The following is a 26,898-nucleotide window of genomic DNA, read 5'->3' as shown; positions in this document are numbered from 1 at the left end:
GGAAATAGCAGCCCTGGACAGTGGATGATGGGATGATGTAAGATGTTAATTGATCTCCATTCTGACTTCCCTTTCCTTCCATTCTGAATATTTGCCACAATGAAGATCTTTGCCTCAAAAAGTTTAAGGAATTTGAGTCATGATACCACAGAAACAAGCAAAAATACAATACATAGAAAGATTGTTTTGTGTAATGTCCCTCATAGGCATATAAAGTTAATTTAAATAAACTGAGTAAGAGAAAGGTTAAGTGAAACTGCTTTAAATAAGTAGTTTTTTCTGATTCTCCCATATTCCATTAAGCAAAATTATTGCTGATAAAAATACATTTACTCAAAGCAGCAGCAATGCAGGTTTCACAGAAGCACAATGTTTCAGTTTCCTATAATATCAGCTGAGCCTTCTGTGGAATCCAGGAGAAGGACATGGCATTGGGAGGCTGGGAGAAGTAATAGGAGTGAGGATCTGATGAAAACAAGCATCTAAAATCACCCAAAAGTGCAAGAGATGAGGTTTCTACTTAAATATCTGTATCTATCTTTTCTCAGCCACTGTCAAGGGCAGAGACTGGACACCTGAGGAGGGAGAAGACTGGAGAGCAGCAAGATTGGTAAGAAAAGCTCTAAGATGCATAAGAGAGAACTCAGGTGGTCTCACAGAAGATGTACAAAGTCACCACTGAAGACAATGGTATGTGTGTGTGTTTGTGTGTATGTGTGTGCATGTGTGTGTGTGTGTGTGTGTGTGTGTGTGTGTAAAAAGTGAGGCTTAAAGACATGCAACATATCCTGAACTATGATTTAACAATGAGCAGTGTCTACACTTTGATATGAGGTTCTGATAGTCTAGAGCAGAATTATGTCCACTGATGAAGGTTTATAATTTCAAGTCAAGTAAGAAGGCAATGCCTTCTAGCACCACATCTGAGAACTCAGAATAATAATGGGATTATAATATTTCAAACCATAGGTATGTTATTTTGGGGAATAATAGAGATGGGGGAGACTGAGATCCAAGGCTAGTCTAGGCAAAGTTTTAGCAAGCAGACCTTATCTCAACAAATTATTCTGGCTAGGTGGTTCATTCCTGAAATCCCAGCTCTGTGGGAGGTGTATGTGAGGGAAGAGCAAAGCCCAAAAATTACTTAAAATACTTAAAGCAAAAAGGGGGCAGGAGGTGTGGTAGAATGCATGCCTAGCATGTATGAGGCTTTGAGTCCAATCAAATCATAGTACTATTAAAACAACCCAACAGATGTAAGATGTGTTCATTAGCTGATTCAGCTTTTTTCCTCTCTACTAGAAATATTTAGAATTTGGGGAAGCATAGGAGAAGTGTACAGCACAAGTACCATGCAGCTGTACATTATCTATACAGCACTCTTAGCCAACATGCCGAGCACTTGCTGGGTTTCAGTTGTTGGCCTCTGATAAGCAGTCATTAATGTCAGACTCATAGAAAGAGCAGATGAGTTAATTGAGTCAACTGACTTAAATGACTGACATTGAAGCCTATGCAGGGCTGTGATCTTCAGTTCTAGTACTTGGAAAACTAACCCCAACCCCGATGCAAACACATTGGCTCTGCAAACCTGATTGCATCTGCCATCTTGGTGCCTTTTCTCTTTCTATCATCTGTGAGATGGTCTATGAAGTAAATTAAGTCCAGGCCACAATAGAAGATGCTGCCGGGTGCACTGAGATAGACCTGCTGTCATCGGCAGTGGCTGTTTTCAGGGCACTCAGGACTTCTTTTATCACCGTGAAGTCACCATAAGTTCCAATGATAAGGACCACTTTGGGTACAGACTACTATAAGCATTTTAAAGACCCCTCTGTATGGTATTTTCACAATAATAATCATAATAATAAAAAGAAAGCCTTTGTTTCTCTGAAGGTTACAAGAAATGGGTATTTCTGCAGTTTGAACAGCAGGTGGCACTTTTAACTACTTTACAAGTGAGTCCAGTCTGTTGTTTTTGTTATTGTTGTTGCTGATTTAGCTTAGGATAGAAACCTAAGTGATATGGTGAGAGGGCAAAAAATCATTTAAAATGATCTTGGAAACATTAAAAAACCTCACCAGTGAAGAGATTGCAGTCTAAAAATGTACCAAAAATCAAGCCCTGAACTGCTTGTTCTGTATGAGTGTAGCTAGCACACAGACCTTCTGTAGGTAGCTTTCCTTGTCTGGAACAACCTACTCAAGCTGTGTACAAAGGAAAAGAAACAACACTAGAACTTAAAATTTGGAAATGCCCAGTGCAAGTTGAGATGTATGCATTTCCAGAGCCTTCCTAGCACTAGGGGCTTTTGAACAACAATCTCTTCAACAACAATCTCCTTGGCCTTTGCAAGCTGCCTTTTCAGGTATTAGTCAATATGCATGCATAGAAAGCCCCCTTGCTGTGTGCTCTGCCACAACACTAAGACCATCAGTGTTGTAGGATGATAGGGAAACTTCTCCCAGGACAGAATGCAGCCATTGTTATGTTTAGCAAATAATTAACCTGTCAAACTGGGCACCAGTGGCCCTTGACTATAAACCTAGCTACTCAGGAGGCAGAGATCTGAGTATGCCAGTAAAAAACCAGCTTGGGCAGGAAAGGCCTTGAGACACTTATCTCCAAGAAACCACCAGAAAACTGGAAGTGGCACTGTGGCTCAAGTGATAGAAAGCTAGACTTGAGCTGAAGAACAGAGAGACAGCCCCTAGGCCTAGAGTTCAAGTCCCATGACCAACAAAATAAAGAAAAAGAAAGAAAGAAAGAAAGAAAGAAAGAAAGAAAGAAAGAAAGAAAGAAAGAAAGAAAGAAAGAAAGAAAGAAAGAAAGAAAGAAAGAAAGAAAGGAAGGAAGGAAGGAAGGAAGGAAGGAAGGAAGGAAGGAAGAAAGACAGAAAGAAAGAAAGAAAGAAAGAAAGAAAGAAAGAAAGAAAGAAAGAAAGAAAGAAAGAAAGAAAGAAAGAAAGAACCTGTCATGATGAGAGATATGGCAAAGCTCAAGCCTTTGCATATAAAGACATCCTGACCTGGGAGATGGCTCAAAAACAGAGGTACTGTTAACTTCTCCTGGTAAGAACCAAAGCTCCCACTGGAGCCCATACCATTAGAATAGAGCAGATCCCCAGCACATGCCTACAGCCCCAAGTCAGTGTGGCCAGAGTGATTAGCAGCCAAGCTTCCAAGTCCCCTTTGATTCCTGCCTCCTGGGCACATTGTGGGCCAGCTCAGAAGGAGGTTTCAGAAGAGCATAAAGAGCCATGAAGCAAAGCAGTCGTGTAGAAATGCAAAGCACATAACTCCCACCTCTGGGATTCCAGAGTTATTCTCAGATTATTTTGTGGATAAGAAGATGTGAGTGAATTATCTTGCTTCCTGAAAAATATCTCTGTATAGGTAGGTACTCTTTGCCTCACACTGAAAGGCAACCACTTGTCCAAAGGCTGGTCTCATCTGTGGCCAATAAATTTCCTTTTCCCGGCCATCACCCCTTTAACAGACATCTGTATGTTGGCTGATAGCACATCCATGAATGGAGATGTACCTGCAAAGGGTTTGAAACCATAGTGGTCCATGATGTCCTATCACCATTTCTCTCCCACTGTCATCTCAGAATTAGACCAGAAGCTGGTTGCAATCACCGCACATATCAACACAAGACTGTCAATACCAGAACCTTGTCAAAGTCTACTTCAAAGATACCTTTCAGTTTCAATCTATGTCTGACAGAGTATCTACCCCATACTTTTTTGGTCTAGGATATGTGAAGCTATAAACTGGGAGACTTTTAGAGAATAAGATTAGAGAGAACGGGTCTCCTGGACAGGATCTGCAATAGGTACGACAAATTGGAAGGAAAAGGGAAACAGCATAAGGAAATATCATTAACATGGCCAAAGTGGTCAAAAGACATCTCTCCAATGCAAGAATGTCTTTCTGACAAACCTGTTCTTGTTGGGCCATGGCCTGGTATGGTAGTGCCACTTTACACTCTGGTCCCATTAAAGTAACATACATGTCATGGCTTCTTCCTTCTATGGCCTAGGCTGACTACCAGAGGTTCATTCCCTGTTTCTACCTCTGCTTTCTAAAAGGGTACACATATCAAGGGGCTCTCTTCTTTCCCCCTACAAATATTCTACCAATGTCCCCTCATTTCACAATTCCTCATTGCCAATCTGGGTGCTGCTTTTCTATGAGTTCTAATGTATCCTCTCCTGAGCCTAACATTTGTTGCCTTTCCTCCTTTTGGTGCTGGGGACTGAACTGAGAGTCATGTGCATGCCAGGGATGTACTCTACCACTGAGCTGCATCTTCACCTCTGAACTTTGTTTATCATACTTGTCAAGAACTCTATTAAGTATTTGATACAATTACTAAGGTACATGAGAATAAGGGAGATGCTGCACTTAGCAATTGGACAAAAAAATCACCTATCTATAGGAATCACCTCCACATTAGCTTGTGTGGCAATGAATGCAGAGCTCTGGCTAGGAGAAAACAAAAGTCATGCCTGAGAAATACATGGTGGTCTACTGGTAAAATTATCAACAGGAGTTTTCTAAGGAGTGAGGCATGAGTCATTAATTATGAACCAAGAACTACTTCTTCAAAAGTGTAAAGAAATAAGCCAAAGCCACCAGAAAAGACTCATGAAAAGACTCATAAATGAGTACTTAAGAGAAAACAAAAATGTTCTTAGTCAAACACTGGTAGATAGGATGGGTGGTGCCTCCATCACAGCTTGGCCTCAATCCTTAACCCACTGAGGAATGAGAGTGCCTTGGCCAGGCCTGCCTTCAGTTCTGACCCAGCAGCCTTAGAAGATTTGAGGTCATCCAACCTGGTCAGTTCTAGGACTAGAGACCCAGGGGTGTCAACACTTCCTCCCTAGGACTCCCACAATGGAAGCTATTTGCACTTTGATCTCCCTGGGGCAAGGACACAAAACAACCTGCTTCTAGTCACAGATCACTCTCTGGGACAGTTTACTTTCTAATGAGTGAGATCAGCTTGGCTTAAAGATCTCTATCCCACCCCTCCCCACCCTACCCCAACCTCAGGCCTGGTAGAGGAAACCATCTCCCAACTTTACTAGCAACAAGGGACTTGCACCTCACCCAGAAGTACCTTTTCCTTAGAGCTTTCTATAAGTTGCAGTATTCCCATAGCCCTGTTTCTGAAGAAAAAGGTACTCTTACAGGTTATTGGTGGCCATGGAGGAATGCTTGGCACAGACAACCTGCCTGGAGCCTCACTTAAAGAAGAGTGAAAGATTCTGGCAAAAATAACCAGTGACTGATTTGGCCTCCAGTGAAAACAGAAGTGTTTACCCTCTTCCTGGCTATTGTAGGTTCTAAGCAATTGAGATTTCTGTTTCACTCATGTAAAGTAAACATACCCAACAGGCTAGATCCATCCATCCCTTATATCCTTACAACACCCTGTGGGCCTCAGACAGCTTTGACTGCTGGAAAAATGAACATGAGAATGGGTAATTGGGACAGGCCATGTTTCCCCTCCTCTCCTTGACTTGGAAGTACTGTGTCAAGCAGTTCTTTATACACTATGGGACTGGTCAGCTTCTCAGCCTCTCACTTCCTCAAACAGCTAGAGTCACTTCTGTACTTAAAGCTGCCAGACACCTTGAGAAACTTCCCTGGCAACCAGGAACTTGCACTCATCCTGTGAGCACTGCTTCATTGCCAATTGAACTCTAAACACAGGGATCAGTGTTCCTGATACTGTTTCTGGGGAATGTGACTGAAATCCCTCTGATGGGATATGAGACAAGAACCTGTGGTTGTCTGAAGGAGAAGTAGCATCTGGATCTAGTTTTCTTTTTCTTCAAACTGCTTTTTTGCTACTTGCATGCTTTCGAGATATTGAAAACTATAAAACTGGGCCAGGGGGAAAAACAACAACATTGGCACTTGTCATCCTCTTCTTCAAAATAGCAGAAAAACCATGAATTTAATACTCCTCTTCAGTACCAGTCCTATATTGCTAAGATTAAATCCTTCTGGCCAAATTTATATTTCAAATACACTGAAAGAATAAAAAGGATTCTAAAGAAGAAAAAGGGCTCAGGGTATAAAATGTATACTTCTTTATTTATACAAATAGGGTTTTAAAACAATCATTTAAAAGAAATCTGCATTTTTACATTCACCGTCAGTGAGTTCCTGACAGAGAAGGCTGAGCATGATGATACATAGCAAGGTCCCACTGCAGGACAACAGTAGCTCAGGAAAGCACCATTTATTTGAGAAGCAGTAGGCATGCTCTAGCATTCCTGTTGCACTGCTAGCAATGGGAAGTCTTAAACCTCTTCTTCCACAAGACTTCTTCAAATTCCCCCTGTTCATCAGCAGTGGCATCTTTGCATTGCTGGTACTTGGACACCGGGTCGTTGATGTTGCTCTCAGCCTCAGTGAACTCCATCTCATCCATGTCCTTGCCTGTATACCAGTGCAAGAATGCCTTGTGCATTGAACTGTTCTGAAGTGTGCTTGAAGGGTTCCTGGATGGCCGTGTTGTTGCCAATGAATGTGGCCAACATCGTGAGGCTATGTGGGGGGATGTCACACACAAGTGTCTTCACGTTGTTGGGGATCCATTCTGCAAAGTAGCTGCTCTATTTGTTCTGCAAATTGAGCATCTGCTCATCCACCTCCTTCATGGACATGCGGCCTCGGAAGATGGCAGCCACTATCAGGTAGCAGCCATGGTGGGGATCACAGGTGATCATCGTGTTCTTGGTGTCAAACGTCTGCTGGGTGAGCTTGGGCAGTGAAAGAGCATTGTACTGCTGGCTGGCACGGCTAGTCAGGGGTGCAAGGCCAGGCATGAAGAAGTGGAGGCAGGGGAAGGACACCGTGTTCACGGCCAGCTTGCGCAGGTCTGCATTCAGCTGTGCAGGGAAGTGCAGGCAGGTGGTGACCTTGCTCATGGTAGCCAACACCAGGTGGTTCAGGTCTCCATAGGTGGGCATGAGCAGCTTCAGGGTGCAAAAGCAGATGTCATACAGGGCCTCGTTGTCAATGCAGAATGTTTCATCTGCATTTTCCACCAACTGGTGGACAGACAAGATGGTGTTGTAGGGTTAGGTGAGGATGATAGGGTTAGGTGGATAAAGGCTCAGCCCAGCACTGGGAACTAGTGTCTGGATGTTAGGGAGGAGGGGTGCCTGTTAGCCATCTCCTATGGACTATGATGACATATCAAATATGAAGTTGTCTGGTCTGAAACTCTGGCCAAATGGTTCCGATCTCACTGAGTCTAAGGTGCCAGTGTCCAACATCTTGGGCAAGGGCATGACACTGAAGGTGTTCATGATGCTGTCTGGGAACTCCTCTCGGATCTTATTGAGAATCAGGGTGCCCATGCCTGACATGGTGCCACCTCCCAGGGAGTAGGGCAGCTAGAAACCCTGGAGAGAGCCACACCTTTCTGCTCACCACTTCCAACACTGACTCCACCAGCTCGGCTCCCTCTGTGTAGTGGCCCTTGGCCCAGTTATTGCCTGCCCTGTTCTTGCCTATCAGACACAAAGACACATACTCCAGGAATAATGACTGTGCTATATACATTGTGCAGACTATAGGCTCCTCTGAGCAACTTTGGCTATTATTTTAGATACACTTTGATGAAATAAAGGAAATGTTTTCTTTTTTTGGGTCCAGTCATGGGCCTGAACTCTGGGCCTGGGCGCTGTCCCTCAGCTCTTCAGCTCAAGGCTAGTGCTCTACCACTTAAGCCACGGCACCACTTCTGGCTTTTTTTTTCCTGCTTATATGGTGCTGAGGAATCGAACCCAGGGCCTCATGCATGCAAGGCAAGCACTGTACTGCTGAGCCACCTTCCTAGCCCTCAGGAAATGTTTTCAATGTGTCTGAGACCCTACAAATCACCCAGGTTCTAAAGAAAGTAAAGACAATGTGGAGGAAGATACATTTTAACCCAAACCACGTGCGTACTTCTAAAAATGAGCAGAGCCTGGGGATGGGAAGGGGTCTCAGTGGTACAGTGCTTGCCTCACATGCACAATGCCGTGGGATCGATTCCTCAACACCACATAAACAGAAAAAGCCAGAAGAGATGCTGTGGTTCAAGCGGTAGAGTGCTGGCTTTGAGCTGAAGAGCTGAGTTACAGTGCTCAGGCCCAGAGTTCAAGCCCCACGACCGACCAAAAAAAAAATGAACAGAGCCTGCCTCAATACTGGAAAAGTACTTACTTTCACAGGAGGAACAGGAGAACAGAATGGTAAGAGGGAAGCTAAGCTGCAGGCACTTGTCTGCACCTTGCTCATACATAGCTGTGCTTTGATTTCTGGTGTCCTGAAGTGGTTCCCTGTTATTGCCAGGTATTTGAAATGGCCAGCAGCGCTGAAACCTTGTTGGAGGCATTCCCTGCTCGCTGTTCATTCCCTTCAGAGGCTGTTTGCAGACTGGCATTTATCTGTGCTGATTGAGTGGCCAGGGACATGACTCCCATGGACTGAAATAGGTAGGTTAGGTGAGGATGATATCTAGATGGATAAAGGCTCAGCTCAGCTCTGGGAACTGGAGTGCCTGGATGTTAGGAAGGAGGAGTGCCTGTTAGCCATCTTCCATGGACCATGCTGACCTACTAAATATGAAGTGTCTGGTCTGAAACTCTATGGTTCCAATCTTACTGAGTCTAAGGTGCCAGGCTCTACGTCCACCATGATGGCCCGAGGAACATATTTGTTGCCTGTGGGAACAAGAGTTGACTTAGGCCTATACTTGACAAGGAACTTAGGGGCAGAGCTTATGATTCTAAGTGGCTCTCAGCATTCATTACAGAAATTACAGCATTTCAGACATGGAAACAGAAAAGATATCTTGAGAATGAATCACCATGCAAGAGGCTTCAGCAACTTTAAGGACGTTTGCAGTTGTCTATTTCCATGCATTTCATTCCTTTGCTTTGGGCATGGTGGCTGAAATCTCAGCTACTCAGGAGGCAAAGATGAGCATCAGGCTTTGAGTCTAATGGGGCAAAAGAAAGATGACAACACCTTTTCTTGTTGTTGTTGTTCATGGTGGGGCTTGAACTCTGAGCCTGGGCACTGTCCCTCAGCTCTTCAGCTCAAGGCTAGCACTCTATCACTTGAGCCACAGTCCCACTTTCAGTTTTCTGAGTTGTTTATTGTAGATAAGGGTCTCAGGGGCTTTCCTGCCCAGGCTGAATTTGAACCATGATTCTCATTTCTCAGCCTCCTGAGTAGCTAGGATTACTGGTGTGAGTCATCATTGCCTAACAGCAAGAACCTTTCTCATTTTTTGTTAATTTTATTTTTATTGTAAAGGTGCTGTATAGAGGTGTTATAGTTACATGAGTAAGGAAATGAGAACATTTATTGTTGAACATTGTTACCCACTCCTTTGTTGTTCTCCCTTTCCTTCCCCAATTAAAAGTAGCTAGGTGCACAGCACCATTGGTTCATGCCTATAATCATAGCAACTGTGGATTTGGAGATCAGAGGATCGCTGTTCAAAGCCAGCCTCGGCAGGAAAGTCTGTGAGACTCTTATCTCCAATAAACTAATAGAAAACCAGAAATGGCACTGTGGCTTAAGTGGTATGGCTGCTTGTCTTGAACAGAAGAGTTGGGGCACAGTGCATAGGCCCAGAGTTTAAGCGCCACTGCCGAAAAAAAAACAAACAAAACAAAAGAGCCAGGTGTGGCTCTTCAGCAAGTAAATGTAGAGGAATTCAAGTATAATGCTTTCCTAGGGAAAATACATAAAATACATATTTCTTGTGTTATAATGTTTCAATAATTGTTATCAAATAGCACATTTCCCTGTATTCAAATACTCAGAGCAACCTTGGGCGATTACTTGCAATTTGCCATTTAACCTGATTTTTCAAAAGGGATATCAGGTAAAATGATATAAACATGAGTTTGAGATTGCCCCCTTCCTAAACAATCACATGAAGAAAACTGGCCATCCAGCCTGATATGCAGGGGTTCCGGGAAGATGGCGGAGAAGCTGGAATCTGAACAAGCTATCGAATAGAAAGCAGTTTTAGAGTTCCAGTGAACAGTCCTAAGCCAGAGAATCACACCAAGTGTGCCATCACAGGACAGAGAGTTAGACAAGAGAGGGGAAACCAAGGAGACACATCTCAGCCAGCCAGCAGCTGCCGCTTCGGCGGCAGGGTCGCGACGGCGACCACCGCCGTGGGGCCATACCTGAGACACAGAGAGTCCGGGACGAAGGAGCCAGACGCAGCCGATGAGCGGATTCTACTCAACACCAACAAGAACCGACAAGGAGCGGACATCTTCATCCTGCTGTTTGCAGACCAGAGACCACCCAGGATCCAAGACTCGGCGTGAGTACAAGCCCGACGTCCTCACCCCTTCTCAGGGAGCAGAGGAGGGAAGGCCACCCCTCCCCCCCAGCACCGGTGATCTCCATCTTGGATACCGACAAAGCTCGGAGGAGCTGCTAGCTCCAGCTCAGGCCTTGGAATAAAACGAGTCATTTAGCAGGTCACAAGAACTTAACGGCGAAGTGACCTGCCAGACTCAGCTCCATCCAGGGAAAAGTCACCCAGCTCAGGCGCCAGCCATTGGAGTGGCTCGCCACACTGGGTAACCAGAGCCAGAGGCTGCCCCTCCCTCTAGCAGCCACCACAATCAATTGAAAAACAGAAACCCTGAGAATGGCTCCAGGCTGGGCGCTGTGAGCTTTATCACAAAATAGCCCCAGGGAAAAGCTACTGTTTGTTGAAAGGCCTCAACTCTACTCAGAACCTAGCCTCATCAACACATCCCCCTCTTTTGTGATTCTCAAAGCAGATCACCCTCCCACAAAACTAACCTGGGAGGGGGATCTCAAAATCTTGGGTAAAGCAGAGCATTTTTCTGCCTCTTCCAACAAACCAGCCTGAAATGCAGGATCTAATAAAGACACAACATAAAATACTGTTCATAGGAGTGACACAATCCCACACAACAACTCTCAACCAAGGAACCACAAGATTAAAGTCTTATATCTTACTTAAGCAATATCAACAAAAAATACCAAGGTGAGGACATCCCCAAATGTAGATCCATAAAACTCAAATACATTAAATAGCTCTGTCCTTTTGTTTGCACTTTTTCATTGGTTTATTACACAGGAAAACCAATTATCTACGATTCTGTTTGTATACAATAATGTAGAACGGAAACTCTTTATATAAAATTAAATGAATTTCACATTGACAGTTACAAAAACTGAAAATCTACTCTGTAGACTTCAGTAAGGTTGTTTGTATTAGGAAAGACAATATGAATCATTTAAAAGCAGTGTTTACACATTATTATTGGGTTTTTCTACATCACAACAATGTTTTTTACTTTAAAAACCTTAAAAAGAATTTATTGTTGGCTAAGTATTCATATTCAAAATGCTGAAGTCCAGAAGTGTTATAGATTTCAGGGTGAGACACTTTATGCTTTGTGATTTGGACTATTCACATATATATTAGTGACTGAACATCCCTCTTTAAAATTTTAAAATTTTCAATTTCAAAAAAATTTTTTTTAGAAATTTAATCTGTATTTTAAAGAGGGCAATGTAACTGGGCTCTGGTTGCTGAAGGGTGAAATTCTAGCTACTCAAAAGTCTGAGATCTTAGGATCGCAGATTGAAGCCAGCTGGGACAGGAAATTCTGGGAGACTCTTATCTCCAAGAAACTACCTGAAATAGTTGGTGCCATGCCACCTCCTATGGAGTCTGCATGAGATCGTGTTAGACAAAGAGCTTTAAGGAAGCATGCCTGCAGGAAGAGGGTGTTGGTTCAAGGCATCCCATACACTTGGCTGCACCTTTATAGCCTCTACTACCTTTATTCTTACTATATTCTTCTTGCCTGTACATTCGTTGCTTTTATTCTCGTTTTGGCTATTTTTCTATTGATCCGTGAACAGAGCATGTTGTTTCTTTCCAGTCCAATGGAGATGACTTCTCTAAATAATAAAGACTAGGACCAAAGATTAAATGTGGGCGATGCCCCAATCAATCTATCATCTGATGTGACGCTGCCTCCAAAAACTCCTACAACTTCACAAGCGGTTTTGCAGCTCACGCATAGTAAACATAAAAACTTAAAATTTCCAAATATGTTACAACAAGCAGAATTAATGAATTAAACTAAGCTAGAAGGAGTTATCCCAGAAGCCCAGAGAGTTCTAAAAAAAGGAACCCCTGATAATAAAAGGAAAAGAAAGATTGAAGAGATGAAGGACAATGCCTATGCCCAGAGTTGAAACCCCATGACAAGAAAAAAAAATCCAGGTGTGGCTAGTCAGCAAGTACAGGTAGGGGGAACTCAGTAAAAGGCTTTCCTGAGGAATTCACAAGTGTATACTCAAAAATTAAAACAAAATATATGGTGGAGTGGCTCAGATGGATACAGCACTTGACTTACAAGATGGAGGCCCCAAATTCGAACTACAATACCACCCTAAGAAAGGCAGGAACTCCTTCCTTGTCATTAGTATTCCTAGGGACCTATTCTGCCACGGTATTGGAAGCCAGTTGGGAGACACTCACTAGCTGCCTCATTGTAATACACCTCGATTCTCTGCAGCTGTAAGCTGCTGTCTACATAGTAGTTTCCAGTGCAGTCAATGTTGTGCTCATTGCTTAGCATTTCCCAAAACTGAGATGGAAATAGAAGTGTATTATGGCCTAGAATGTTAACTGTCCAAACAATGGATTTTAAAATAACTATAAGAAACCCAAGTCCTGTTGACACAACTATTTTTGTAAAAAAATTAGATTTTTTAAATTAAAAAAGCACAAAAATTGATAGCATTTTAGTTTTGTTAATCTCTTTGCTATCTTGCTGAATAGAAGACATCTGGGTTCTCCTATGAGTATTCTATCTTATGGGATACCATATTCTGTTTGGATTCTATGACCAGAACCTGGTCTTATATGGACATTAAGTTGCCAAAGCAGTAACTTGAAGACTCAGCTAGAAGGGTCTCCAGAACCCCAAGGGTCCTCAGAGCATACACTGATTTAGACAACCACTGATTTAGAAAACACCCAACTTAAGGGAACTGAGTTAGGGCATGAAAACTCAGAGAAATTTGCATTAAGGTGGACGAACTGTTCTCAATTATCTGATACTCATCAGTTGACAAAAAGGGAATCCTCTGTATCTGTCAGCTCAAAGACACTGCACTCCTTTCATTCAAATCAGACCAAAAATGCATTAGTCTATTCCCAGGAAACTAAGTACAATGACTTGAGTCTCAGGTAAGACAAAGACATGCAAGCCTTGCTTAAAAAACCACACCCACCTGGGCCACACAAATTAGGGAAATTGGGGAAACTATCTGGGGGACTTGATTTCCAGGAGGTTAGGGACTACTATGGAGCCCCACCTACCTCAGCCTAGACATGACCACCACCACCTGCACCCTCCAACCCCATCCTCTTCCTCCTCATCCCCCTAAATTTGAGACTAGGATCCTAGGCCAGTGTCATGCTCCCCTTTGCGCCAATCTGGTTGCCACAGTGGCTTGCCTGTATGTACATGATCTCCCTCACAGTGTAGGGCTGCAGAGCAGTTGGATGCGTGTCCTCAGCAGTGGTGTACACAGAGGCAAACAGGTAGGGCTGGGGAGCAGGAATCTGACACAGCCAACTCAGATCCCCATTTAAACCTCTTGTTACAGGGGCAGAAGAGATGGGGTGGACTTGATAGGCAGAGCCAGTAGGTGCTCCAGCTCATTCTCCCTACTGCTGGGTAATCAGAGATAGCTACCTGTTATCACTTAGCCCTGGCATCCAGCTGTCAGCCTCAAGTCAATTAGCACAGCTGCCACTCTATTTGGAACCTCTTGTCACACTGCCATCCACGTCCCACCCTGACTCACAAGAGAGGCTGAACCCTGGGATCCAGGAAGCAAGAGGAGGGGCTTCCTTTACACAAGGTACTTGTGCCAGAAGCCAAGAACAAGCCTACCTTCTATTTTTGATAGGAGGGCCTAGAACTGAAGGGGCACGTTCAGCTGTGATCCCAAGAACAAGCACAAACTGTTGGATTCCATGACTGATTTCCATTCTGGGAAGAGTCAGGGGCTTAGGGCCTTGCCTTCATACTCAGGTTTTCTTTTCTTTTCTCTTAAAAGCAGCTTGCTTTATTACTTAAGCCATAGGTCTACTACAGTCTACTTTTTGTTTCATTTGGCTTCTGCTCCGAGCATGAGAACTCAGCTCCTGCTCTGTGTGTGTGTGTGTGTGTGTGTGTGTGTGTGTGTGTGTGTGTGTGTGTGTGTGTGTATGTGTTTGTGTGTGTGTGTGTGTGTGTGTGTGTGTGTGTGTGTGTGTGTTTGGCCGGAGTTAGGCACGTTGGTGTTAGGGCTTAAAATTAAGGCCTGGTGACTCTTTTTGAGATTTTTACTATTATTGAGATTAGGTGATTACCTAAATTTTTCTTATTTCAGAATATTGTGGAATAGTGATATTTAGTTGAAGTCACAAACATATTTTAACCTTCACAATGCAAATTGTCATTATTATGGTCGATAAAGTTTGTGAATTCTATAAGCTTTGACAATACAATTCTATAAGCTTTGACAATACAATTATTTCTTCCAGGTGATATATACATTTCTTTCCTTTTGCTTATTGTAAGACGTTCTGTCTTTCACTCTCATTCTTCTCCTCTCTTTCTGAGGTTTTATTGATTTACTTAGTTAACTGAAGGGTAGGTGGCTCTACTACTTGAGCCACAGCTAAACTTCTGCCTTCTTTAAGTGATTAATATGAGGCAAGAATTCCATGGGTAGTCCAGGGCAGTACAGAAAGGCTTGAAATCTGATGATCAGAGTTCAAAGTCAGCCTGGGCAGAAAAGTCAATGAGACTCTTATCTCCAGTCAACCTAATAGGTGGAAGATAGTAGAGCTGTAGCCTTGAGCAAAACACTTCAATTTTAAGTCCCTCAACTGAACACACTGAAGCAAGTTTCATGGACTTTCCTGTCCAGTATGGCTTTGAACCATGACCTACAGATTTCCGTTTCCTTAGCATTCAGAATTATAAGTGTGAGTCAACATTTACAAATCTTTAATTACCTCTTCTTTCACCTTTTCAGTTATTTATTCTTTCTTTCTTTCCTTTTGAAATTTGTTATTAGGCACTAGCTCTTATGCTGTTTTTTTGTTTCCCTTGAAACTACCATGCCCTACAACTTTGACCACAGGTAAACTACAGGCTGTTTTTCTTTTTTGCAGCTCTTTTTCTAGGGCTTAAACTCAGGTCACAGTGACTGAGGTTGTATTTTTTTTAATTGAGTGGTGGTTCTTAGGTCTTGAAATTAAGTCAAGATGACTTTCCTTGAGGTTTATTTATTTTTACCTTAATAGTAGCTGGTTTCACTACTTGAGCCACAGCTCAACTTTTGCATTTTTTGTGATTAATAGGAGATTAGAATATCAATAGAAAGTCAAGAGCATTACAGAAAGGACTGAAATCTGAGAATCATGGTTCAATGCCAGTCTTGGGCAAGAAAGTCAATGAGACAATTATCTCTAATAACCACCAAGAGGTTGGAAGAAGTAGACCTGTAGCCATGAGCAAAACATAGCAAGTTCAAGCCCCCATACTGAACACAGTAAAATATGTCTCCTGTATTTTCCTGCCTGGGCTGGCTTTGAACCAAAGTCCTCAGTTTTCAGTAATCTGAGCAGGTAGACTTACAGTTTTGATTTAGAAAGCCTTAATAGCTCCTTTTCCACCTTTTCACTTATTTGATTGTCCCTTCCCCCTTTTTCAAAGTTCATGTCCTTTATTATTAGGGCCTACTCATTTATGCTCAGTATTTAATTAATTAATTTATTGATATTGTCAGTTGGGGGCTTGAACTCAATGCCTAGGAACTGTCTGTCAGGGACACAGCAGGTACACTACTATTTTCAGACACAGTGCCACTTCTATTTAGTTGGAAAAAAAAAACAGTCACCAGGGGACATTTTAGCCGAGGCTGGCTTCCAAATGTGATTCTCAGATCTAAGCTTCCTGAGTAGCAAGGATTACAGGCATGAGCCAGAGGCACCTGGCTTGTTTTTTTTAGATCAAAACTAGCAGGCTCTACATTTAGGCCACACTACTTCACTGTCCATGAGATTTTTGGCCTTTTGTTTTTTGCTCAAAGCTAGCAGGAACAAAAACTCAACTCCTGAGGGTTTTTTTGGGGGGGGAGGGGAGGCTTGAATTCATGGCCTAGTGACTCTCTATGAGGGTTGTTTTGTTTTATTTTGGGTATTTTGTTTTTCATTTCAAAGCTAGCAGGCTCTACTACTTGAGCCTCAGCTCAACTTCCGCCTCTATTTTTCTTTTAGTGGTTAATAGTAGATAAGAGTCCCATGGGAACCAAGGCACTACACAGTATCCTAAAATCTAAGGATTACAGTTTAAAGCCAGCCTGGGCTAGAAAGTCCATCAGACTCATCTCCAATTAACCACATGAGACAGGAAGTAGTATTTTAAAACTTGAGTAAAAACCCTCAAGTTCAAGCCCATGTCTAGCACACTCAAAAAGAAGTTAGTTGGACTTTCCTGCCCAGGCTGGATTCGAACTGTAATCTTTACATTTCAGCTTGGATTAAAGATATGAGTCTATATTATAAAAAACTAATTGGCTCTTTTCTTCTTCACATACATTTATTTATTTGTTGGTTCTCTGTCTTGTTTTTAGGGCCTCACCAATCTTGCTGAAGGATAGAATGCTCTAAAAGTTTAGTAACAGTTGCAATTTGGTTCATTTTTTGGTTTTGGTGGTTAGTAGGAGGTAAGTATAGACACTCCCACAAGGTCCTGAATTATACTGATTGCGGTTCATTGTCAGAGGACAGGGAAAGTTCATGAGATTCTTATCTCAAATTAACCTCCAAAAGATTGGAAATGGTCAAGCAAAAACTTCTAGATCATATCCCAGAAAGGAACACACACACTCATACACACACACACACACACACACACACACACACAGACACAGACACACACACACACAATGGGCTTTTTACACACACACACACACACACACACACACACACACACATACACACACACAAACACAAACACACACACACACAATGGGCTTTCCTGTCCTGGCTGGCTTGGAATAGTAATGCTCAATTTCAGTGTTTTGAGTAGCTAGAATTTCAAGTGTGAGCCACCAGTTTCTTGTTAATTTTTATCATTTTTAAGACTCTTTGTGCTCTCTTGTACTTTTTTAAAAATTTATTTTGTGGTTGTCTTAGTGCTAGAACTGTTTTTCACTTACCTTTTTTAAAACTTTTTTTTCTTAGCTTTATCTTAGCTTTTTTTATGCTCAAGGTTGCTGCTCTGCCACTTCAGCCACAGTTCCACTACTTTTTGCTGATTAGTTGGGAATAGGAGGCTCATTGACTTTCCTGCCCAGGCTGGCTGTGAACCACAGTCCTCAGATTTGAGGATACTGTGTAGTGCCCTTGAATTCCTGTGGGACACTTCTGTCCTATTTACCACCAAAAGATAAAGAGAGTGGGGCAGAAGTTGATCTGTGGTTCAAATAAGAGAGCCTGCTAGCTTTGAATTTAAAAACAATACTTGGAAGTCTAATTCTGGTACTAATTGTACACTATTCAAACAAAACAAAACAAAACAAAAAACAAAAACAACTTATGCGCAGTGACCAGGTAATAAGGATTCCTAACTGATAACCTGAACTCATTTCCCAAAGCCTTTTTAAGATATATATGGTCATTTGTGTCAGCTGAGGAGAGATTAAAGAACAAGGCTTTACAGGCCAGTTACTCAGGACTTGGAAATCAGGATCCATTGGCAAAGCTTTTCAGAAAATGACTAAAAACTCACTCTTCACAATTCCAAATGGTTCTTCCCTCTGTGCAAGGGAAAGAGGGATGAGAAGGAAGAAATATGGGAACTAAGAAACCTCAAACAAGGTAAGTTATGTTAACTTTATTAGATAAAGTAAAACATAGGTGTACGGTGTGCAATCCAGAAAAGGAAATGTCACCTCTGTGTGGATCCCAGTTAATTTAGTTAATCGATGGTAAGAAGTAAAACCCACTATTGTATTTATAGAAAGGAGGTACATGGCAGGCAAGTCAGTTCACTAACTTCAAGGATTTTGAACATAAAGGAGTGAAAGTGTTTGACTCTGTTTGGGCAACAGAGCTGAGGAGGACTGAGATGTGCAGACATTCCCCAAGAAAGATCTCACTGACATCAAGTCTTCAGATGCCTGCTGGTTGCCAGTGGCTTATGCCTGTAATCCTACTCAGAAGGCTTAGATCTGAGGATTGTGGTTTGAAGCCATCTGGGATAAGAAAGTTTGTAAGTCTTTTATGTTTTACAACTCAAGAATATTCATATTTGTTGCTAATTGCAACCCAAGGCAGTGCAATAGGATACCAAGCTGAAGAAAATTAGAAAATACCAGACAGGTATAGAGAAAAAGAAAAAAAAATCAATGAGGACCTTGGGTCCCAAGGCTTACTGGCACCTGGGCCCCAGGTCACACAAGCAATCATATTTATTTGAATTCACACTGGGAAGGTTACCATGGATACATGCAAAAATGAAGCTTCTATATTGCAATCAGAGCCACCACAGTGACTGAGAAACACTGGTTCCCTTTTTGTTTTGAGAAAGGAGAATGCAACCCAGAGAAAATCCAGACATTTGCTCTATTTTATCTAGCTTCCTAGGTTAAGTTGTCAATTCTTTTACCTCCCAGGCTTCAAGGCCTTTAAAGCACTATGGAAGGGGGCAATAGCTTAACCCTCTCCAGAGCTGTGCTTTTTTGTAAAATTGTGAAAATACCATACAGAGGAGTTACAATTACATTGGCAAGATAGTAAGTACATTTCTTATCAAGCATTATTACCTCCTCCTTTGTTTCCCCTTACCATCCTTTCCCCTCTCAACCCCCCTTCTCTCCCTCCACCCCCCACTGAAGTTGTAAAGTTTGTTTTTCAACATAACATCTTATACATTTCATTGTTGTAATGGGGTTACCTGTAACCCTATTTATATATTTATTTATTGATTGGTTTTTATTGTGAAAATACCATACAGAGGAGTTACAATTGCATGGGCAAGATAATGAGTACATTTCTTATCAAGCATTGTTGCCTCCTCCTTTGTTTTCCCTTCCTATCCCTTTCCATCTCCCATCCCTCCCCCCATTCCTCCCCCCACCCCTCCCTCCCGCTCTTCCTACCCCCCCCAAAGTTGTAAAGTTTGCTTTTCGACATAATGTGTTGTATATCTCATTGTTGCAATGGGTCCACCAGTATCCCTATTTAAACAATTTGTTTTTCTTCCCTTCCTTTCCACAAATTATACCAACATCAAATACAGTAAAAGCAGGGCTAATACCATGGGGGAGGTACATATAAAGCAACAAAGAAATCATTTTATAAATATGTTGGAAACAATCTCAAGAAAGAAAAAAAATTTGAATCCTTATCTTGGGGTTCATTTCACCTAACATCAACTTGTCTGACAGTTTCTGTTTGTCTCAGACATATACTAGTTATTTCAAATAACTTTGGGCCTGGCTTACTTCACAGAGCTGTGTTTTAACCTTTGCATGGTCAGCTCTCAGCTTTCTGAGTACTATTGAGGTGGTGTTCCAACCTCTCAAACCTTTTCCAGGTTCAACAGCTCAGCTCGAGTCTCCTACACCTATTAATATTAATAGTATAGATTACAAACAGTAAAAAGAGAAAAATAACATTATACATTTAAACAGAAATAACTGACTGCATTCATTTATCCAGGACAAAAAATTTAGCACTGCTGTTTAAGTCACTAATAACACTTTTTAAAGATATACTTTCATGGATTTCATAAAACTTCCTATATACTCCTTAGAGTGTCTTTTTACCTCCCATTTTTATTTATTGCATTTGCATAGTAGTATATCATCCTTAAAATCATATCACCTCATAATTAAAGTTTACCTTGTAAGTAAATACTTATGAGACTCCAATAAAATATCAAAAAAGCTGAAAGTGGAGCTGTGGCTTAAGAGCTATAGTACAAGCCTTGAGCAAAAGAGGCTCAGGGGCACTGTCCAGGCCCAGAGTTGAATCCCTAGTGTCCACACATACACCCTCCCCACCCCAGACCCCACACACAATCAGATGATAATGTCTATGAAGTTCTTCCTTAGGATGATCTTGGTGATGTCAGCAACTGTATCAAGTTTCTATCTCTCTTCCATGCATTTGTGGTAGTAGACAGCAGAGTCGCTGTAGTATAACACGTGTCTAAGATGGCATTAGCAAAGGCTATCATGTAACATATCCAACATAATGTCCAGCTCTCTTGATGGTAGATCTGCACATCTTGGGACTTGATGTGACCCATGTACTCCTCAACTCGCTTTCCCATCCTCTGTGCCACCTGCTGCAATGATTCACTATCCACACCAAATAGGCTTTCATAACCGTTCCCTAATTATCTGAATACTGGATGCCAGAGATGTCATGGAGACACTCTGTGGCTATTCCCCTCCCCTGACAGTCCATTTTACCTCCTATGCTCTCCTCACAGATGTGGGCAATGGTCTCTGAGAGACTTCGTGCATCATCTTGGAGAGATTTAGTTTCATTGTATCCATAATCTTTGGGAAATCATGCAGTGAAGGGTCCAGGTTAGGAACATAGCTCCTCCTTCTGCAGGTTTTCCTGTATGTTTTCTTGGCCATTGAACAGAAGGGGGGTCTCTGAAAGGGAATTTATATGGTGTTCTCTGTCTGTCTTGGTCCATATAACATAGAACCACTTTCCCATCCCTTTAATGATTTAGACATGCTCCATGTGATTTGTGCTGCACTGCTCTCAATGTAGTAACAATGTAGAGGACACAACTGGATGTTGTGTGGATAGCTGTCCATACTTGGGCATGAGTCCCCTGACCGGCAGGACCCATAACTCCATGCTGGGAAAGTGAGAGGAAGATTAGCTGGCTTATATCTATGTAGTCTGAATGACCCCAGGAGGCATTGAGGCCTCCTCTTCATGTCCATGGCCCCTCAGCATATTGATAAAGAATGACACACCATGCCCAATCATCACCAAAATGTTCACCTGGTCCTGGGCATTATCACCACCGTCTCACCCACTTCTAGAAAATTCCCTTTTTCAAGGCATTGCCAATCCTCCTCCTTGCATTCTCAGTTAAAATACTGCTGTCCATGAGTAAAGAGCAGAAGACAAGGAAGCAGGTACCCTAGGGAAAGTAAATACTGGACCTATTCCATGGTGAGAAGATAATGCAACCTGCAACTATAGAATAGCGAAGGACTTAAGATGGTTGTGCACACAGTTTGTGCAGAAAAAATGCCAGACCTAGTATGCCCTGTTCAGAGTTTCAGTCCATAATTGTCTCTAACAAAGACATCTCAGGTACAGATAAACCAAGTTCATAGTGTCTTTCTTTCTTTTATTCTGTGCCTTTCTGGGGCTTGCAATCAGGAAATGGATACTATACCTGTAGTTTGTTTTTCCCCTCAAGTCTACTGCTTTACCACTGGAGCCACAACTCTACTTCTAGATTTTTTTTGTACATAATTTGAGATAAAATTCGTATAGGCTTTCCTACCCAAGTTGGCTTCAATCACTGATCCTCAGCCTCATGAATAGCTAGGATTACAGGCTTGGCCACTGAGCCTGGCAGCAATACTCTTCCTTTTTTATTGCCTTTTCTTTATTTTTTGTCAGTTATGGGCATGAATTCTGGGCTTGGGCACTGTCCCTCATCTCTTCAGATCAAGGCTAGTGCTCTACCACTTGAGCCACAGCGTCCCTTCCAGCTTTCTTTCTGCTTATATGGTACTGAGGAATTGAATTCAGGGCCTCATGAATGCAAGGCAAGCACTCTACCATTGAGCCACCTTCCCAGCCTCATCTTTCATTTTCTTAAAAAATATTATTAGGAATATGATGTTCAGAGGGGTAACAGTTAAGTCAGTTAAATTAAACAGTTGTCAGGTAATGAATACATTTTTGGGGGATAATTACACCCCTTCCCTTGCTCTCAGTTTATCCCTCCCACTGTGGCTTTTTTGTGGTTAACTGGAGATAAGGGTCTTCCAGACTTTGCTGCCCAGGGTGACTTTGAACCACAATCCTCAGACATCAGTCTGCTGATGAGCTAGGCTTGAGCTTTAAAGTCAGGATGACTGTTCTGAAGGTTGTTCTATATTTCCTATGGGCTGTGGGCCTGAATGGACTTAGGCAGTGAATGCCAGGCAGGTCTGTCATCCGGAAGCATGTGTCCTACTTAAGCCTGACTGGCTCTCAGAACAGATAGGTGATGCTTTCAGAGCAAGAACCAGTGTGTACTAGCTCAACAGAAGTCCTCACTATATTTATCTCATTCAACAACTACTGGGTTGCTTATCTTATCAACACTTTTTCTTTCTTAAGAATATATGTATTGTAAGATTGCAGTAACTACAGATTGTAATGGCCTAGGAATATATGTGTGTTATCATATTTAATATTCAAACTACATAACTGCTCCAAATCATGTTTTATTTATCTTAAAGTAGTTCTTGAATAATACTCTTTATTAGTAATGATATTATTAATATAAGTATTAAAGTTCTTCAAACATGTTTCTCTTATTAGATTAATCCTTACAGTGACATTGAAAACACCTTCTGGAGCAGCAATGGAAAAGATACTTGGTGAATACTAAGAATGAGGGATGAGAAGTGTGAAAAACTAAGAGACTTACAAGTGTGACTGGGAAACATCTTCCACAGAGCAGAATCCCAGACTTTTGAAGGTATGTCAGTGTGAGAATAGGTCTTCAACCAGTTCACATGACCACATGGATGAGTCTCAATGTTGCCACATAGATTCCTATATGAAAGACTCATGTCTGATGGGATTTCACAACGCCAGATTTATGAAAGTTTGCTGTTTTCTTTCCTTCATACTTTAGTATTGAGTGCATTTTTTCTTTTAAAACATGAAAACAACACCATCTTTTGGACTGAGGTGTTTCCTGTCTCCCTAAGAATAGCTCTGGTATTTAAGAGGATTCCTGACAGGTTCCAGTGCCTCACTTCTTTAATACCAGCTACTCATGAGGCTGGGATTTGAATATCACAGTCGAAGCCTGCCTTGGTAGGAGAGTCCATCAGAATCTCATCTCCAATCAACTACCAAAAAAGCCAGAAGTGGAGCTGTGGATGAAGTGGTAGAGAAGCCTGAGCCCCTGACCAGCCTTCAGGCACACACACACACACACACACACACACACACACACACACACACACACACACACACACACACGTGTCTTCCTGCCAGGCTTGTCCATGGGGTCCCATGAAATTGTTGGAAACCTCTCTTCAAATGGACTCACCCTTGTATTCATGCCTTTAATGTGGAAATTGACTCTCAGTCACCTATAGATCTATTGGTTCAGATTGTGTATTTTGCATCCCACTTCCTCTGCTTGTTTTCTGAGGTGAGTCTTGTAGCTCAATACAGCTGTCCATACACTTCAAGATGCTGCTTATGATCTCAGGGCCTGCATTCACACTCCAAATGGAAAAATAAAATATAACCTGAGGGTCTTGTTTAAATAGGGATGCAGGTGGACCCATTGCAACAATGAGATGTACAAGTCATTATGTCAAAAAACGAACTTTGCAACATTGCTGGGGGGGGGGAGGTTCTGTTAAGGGGTAAGGGAAGGTATGGGAAGAGATGGGAAGGAAAACATAGGAGGAGGCAACAATGTTGGATAAGAAATGTACTCATTATCTTGCCCATGTAATTGTAACCCTTTGTACAGTATTTTTACAAAAGAAAAACCAAAACAAGAACAAAAAACAAAAAACAAATCAGCAACTTGCAGATGGCTGCCGGTTTTACATTTGTTTTCTTTGCAAGGTGACCATACTGGGTCTGAATGACATGGCTGAAAAGTGTTTCTAACCTGGCATTGCTGAAGTCTGGCAGGCTACCAAGGAAGCCATAGGCCAACACGGCCACATAGGCCCTGTGTTCGAAGCCTGGTCCTGACCCCTACCAATGCAGGGAGATCCTAAGAGTCTGGTTCCTATACATAGGAATACCGATAGAAGGTTATGAATGTCAAGGTTGAATTAGTTGTTCCTTAATGATAATACTATAAAATTAAACAGAGTGATTTTAAGAGGCCAATGGATTTTAATGGATATTTTTTGACACATTAAAAGAATACTATTAATTACATGGACACAATAGATTCAGGACAGTAGTTGATTTAATCAATATTTCATTAAGGATGGAAATGAAAATATTAATTACATGGAGGCATAATAAATACCCAAGAATTGCTAGGAATGTAGTTTATATAACTGAAGAATGTATAGACATCTCTGGCACTCTTTAAAGATCTATATTTATTTGTGTAGTACCATCTGCATGTCAATCTCTTCTTATTTTGTCAACCCCTGGGGCTTGATCTCAGGTGCTGGGAACTTCTTGTAAGCTCTATATGCCCCAGGCTGGTGTGCTGACACTCACCCATTCATGAATTGGGCCATGTAGGCTATGAGTGCAGATGCCAGCCCTCAGAAAAATTGAATGGTGGAGTAAGAAGCCTATGGTGACACATGTTTTCCTTTTCTGTGAAAGTCCTGGGTGTCAGGTGTGAAGTTTCATACATAGGAAAATCTATATCTTATGTAATAAATGTAGTAAATGTTTCATGTGTAATAACAGTCAATAAAAATAAATGGTAAATAAATAAAATAAAACAAAAAATGAAATGAATAACTACACTAAGTGCAATATGGAGTCAATATACAGGGCTCGATCTCAGGGCCTGGAAACTGCCTGGCAGCTGAATTGGCTAGAGGCTGCTGTGCTGGCAGTCACCCATTCATGAACTGAACCTTCTAGGCCCTGAGTTTAGATACCAGCTCTGCCAAAAATGTAATCTTGTAGTGAGAAGCCGAGTGTGACACGTTTTCCTCTTCTTTGAAAGTGCTCGGTGACAGGTAGGATGTATAAATTGTATGCAAATCTATATGCTATGCAATAGGATGTCATAAAGGTAAGAAATGACATAGGTGGAAGAAAAACAGATTGAATTAGTAGTGAATCATTCTGGGATAAAATTCAACGCAATAATTATAGGACTTGGATTAAGTTTAATTAATATTTTATTGAGCATTAAGAGAATAAAAATTACATGCAGACATAATTAAATACCTAATAATGGGTAGTAACACACGATGCATAATTTAATTTGTCTCATTTATAAAATATGTGATTATATGTATGGATGTATGTACATATATGATAAATAATAACAGGATATTGAGTAATTATTAATGCTTTATTAATTGTTCAACTGGGACACATCATTAAATGGAGACATAATTTAAAACCTAATAATTGGTAGTAATATTATCTATAATTCAATAATATACAGACATCTATCTTTTTGTGTATATAATACTTATATACAGGAAGCTCTACCCATTTATACCTCGTTCACTCCTGGGGCTCGGTGGTTGAGTGCTCGCCTAGTAAGCAAGAAGCCCTGGGTTGGATTTCTCAGTGCCACATAAACAGAAAATCCAGAAGTTCTGCTGTTTTTCAATCAATTAAATGCTAGCCTGGAGCACCAACACTTAGGGACATTTTCTAAGCCCTTACTCAAGCCCCAGGACTGCCGCCAAAAAAAGGTAGAATGTTCTACCTGCAATGATATAAGGACAGGACTTCAAATACATCAGCACAGAGCAAGCTAGGAGTCTGGTGCTGACAGCTGCCACCTAACCTGACTTAGCTATATGTAAACCGCTGCAACCCAGCTGCACGGAACCAGATGCTGAAGGCTGGCTTAACCCCATCATCCTAACTGTTTGGGAGCTTTAAAACCCAGCCCTGGTAGGAAGTCTGTTAGACTCTTTAAAATGTGGCTCCTAGTGGCAGAGCTCTAGCCCTGAGCAAATGTTATTAGAACAGTATCCACATGCTTTGAGTTCAAGCCCCATGGTTAACCCCCCACAAAAAAAACACCCCTCTAAACCATTAGATGTGATCTTGTGTGGTTTGTGAAATGTTCCTCAAAGAGGGGTAATACTGATGAAACCACCCTAATTCTAATGACAATTTGTGGAATAGAGCTATGTGCTCAGCCCTTCATAGGGTGCTCTGTGCTGAGTCTTGCACAGGGTGCTATGTGCTGAGTCCTTTACAGGTTGCAGTGTGCTGAGTCCTGCATTGGGTGCTGTGTGTTGAGTCATGCAAAGATTGTCACGTGCTGTGTCCTTCATAGGGCACATTCATTCATCCGGTCCTTGTAAGATCTCCACAACTGAGATGATTTTGCAGACAAAAAATGTGATATATATATATATATATATATATATATATATATATATATATATCACATTCTATGCCTCCATAAGAAAAAATGACATTGCCACATTTGTTAGGAAATGGAAAGACTTGGAAAAAATTATATTAAGTGAAGTAAGACAGGCCCAAAGAAACATATGTCCCATGGTTTTCCTTATTTGCAATAACTAGTATATGCCTGAGAAAAGCAGAAAATGTCAGATATGTTGCTCTTAGGCGAAATGAACCACACCATAAGGATTCAAATGTTTTTTCTTTCATGTGGTTGTTTCTAACATATTAATAAGATGATTTATTTGTTGCTTTGTAGGTCTCTCCCCAACAGTATAACCCCCGTTTTCACTGTATTTGATGTTGGTATAATTAATGGAGGGGAAGGGAAAAAGCAAATTGTTTAAATAGGGATACAGGTGGACCCATTGCCACAATGAGATGTACAATTCATTATGTCTAAAAACGAACTT

The 26,898-nt window shown here is 41.6% G+C and overlaps 2 pseudogenes; both read right to left on the bottom strand.

Moving 5' to 3' along the window:
• LOC138807376 (chromodomain Y-like protein) overlaps positions 1-3,536 on the bottom strand; it is an 85,043-nt pseudogene extending 81,507 nt beyond the window's left edge.
• Positions 3,537-6,307: 2,771 nt separating this feature from the next.
• The window catches only part of LOC138807369 (tubulin beta-2 chain-like), a 45,363-nt pseudogene continuing 24,772 nt past the window's right edge, over positions 6,308-26,898 (bottom strand).

The sequence above is a fragment of the Dipodomys merriami genome, unplaced genomic scaffold (assembly GCF_024711535.1).
Source record: "Dipodomys merriami isolate MVZ:Mamm:240054 unplaced genomic scaffold, mDipMer1.0.p SCAF_101, whole genome shotgun sequence".
Taxonomy (NCBI): domain Eukaryota; kingdom Metazoa; phylum Chordata; class Mammalia; order Rodentia; family Heteromyidae; genus Dipodomys; species Dipodomys merriami.
The sequence above is the reverse complement of the archived record's forward strand: the minus strand, read 5'-3'. Positions and strand labels throughout refer to the sequence as shown.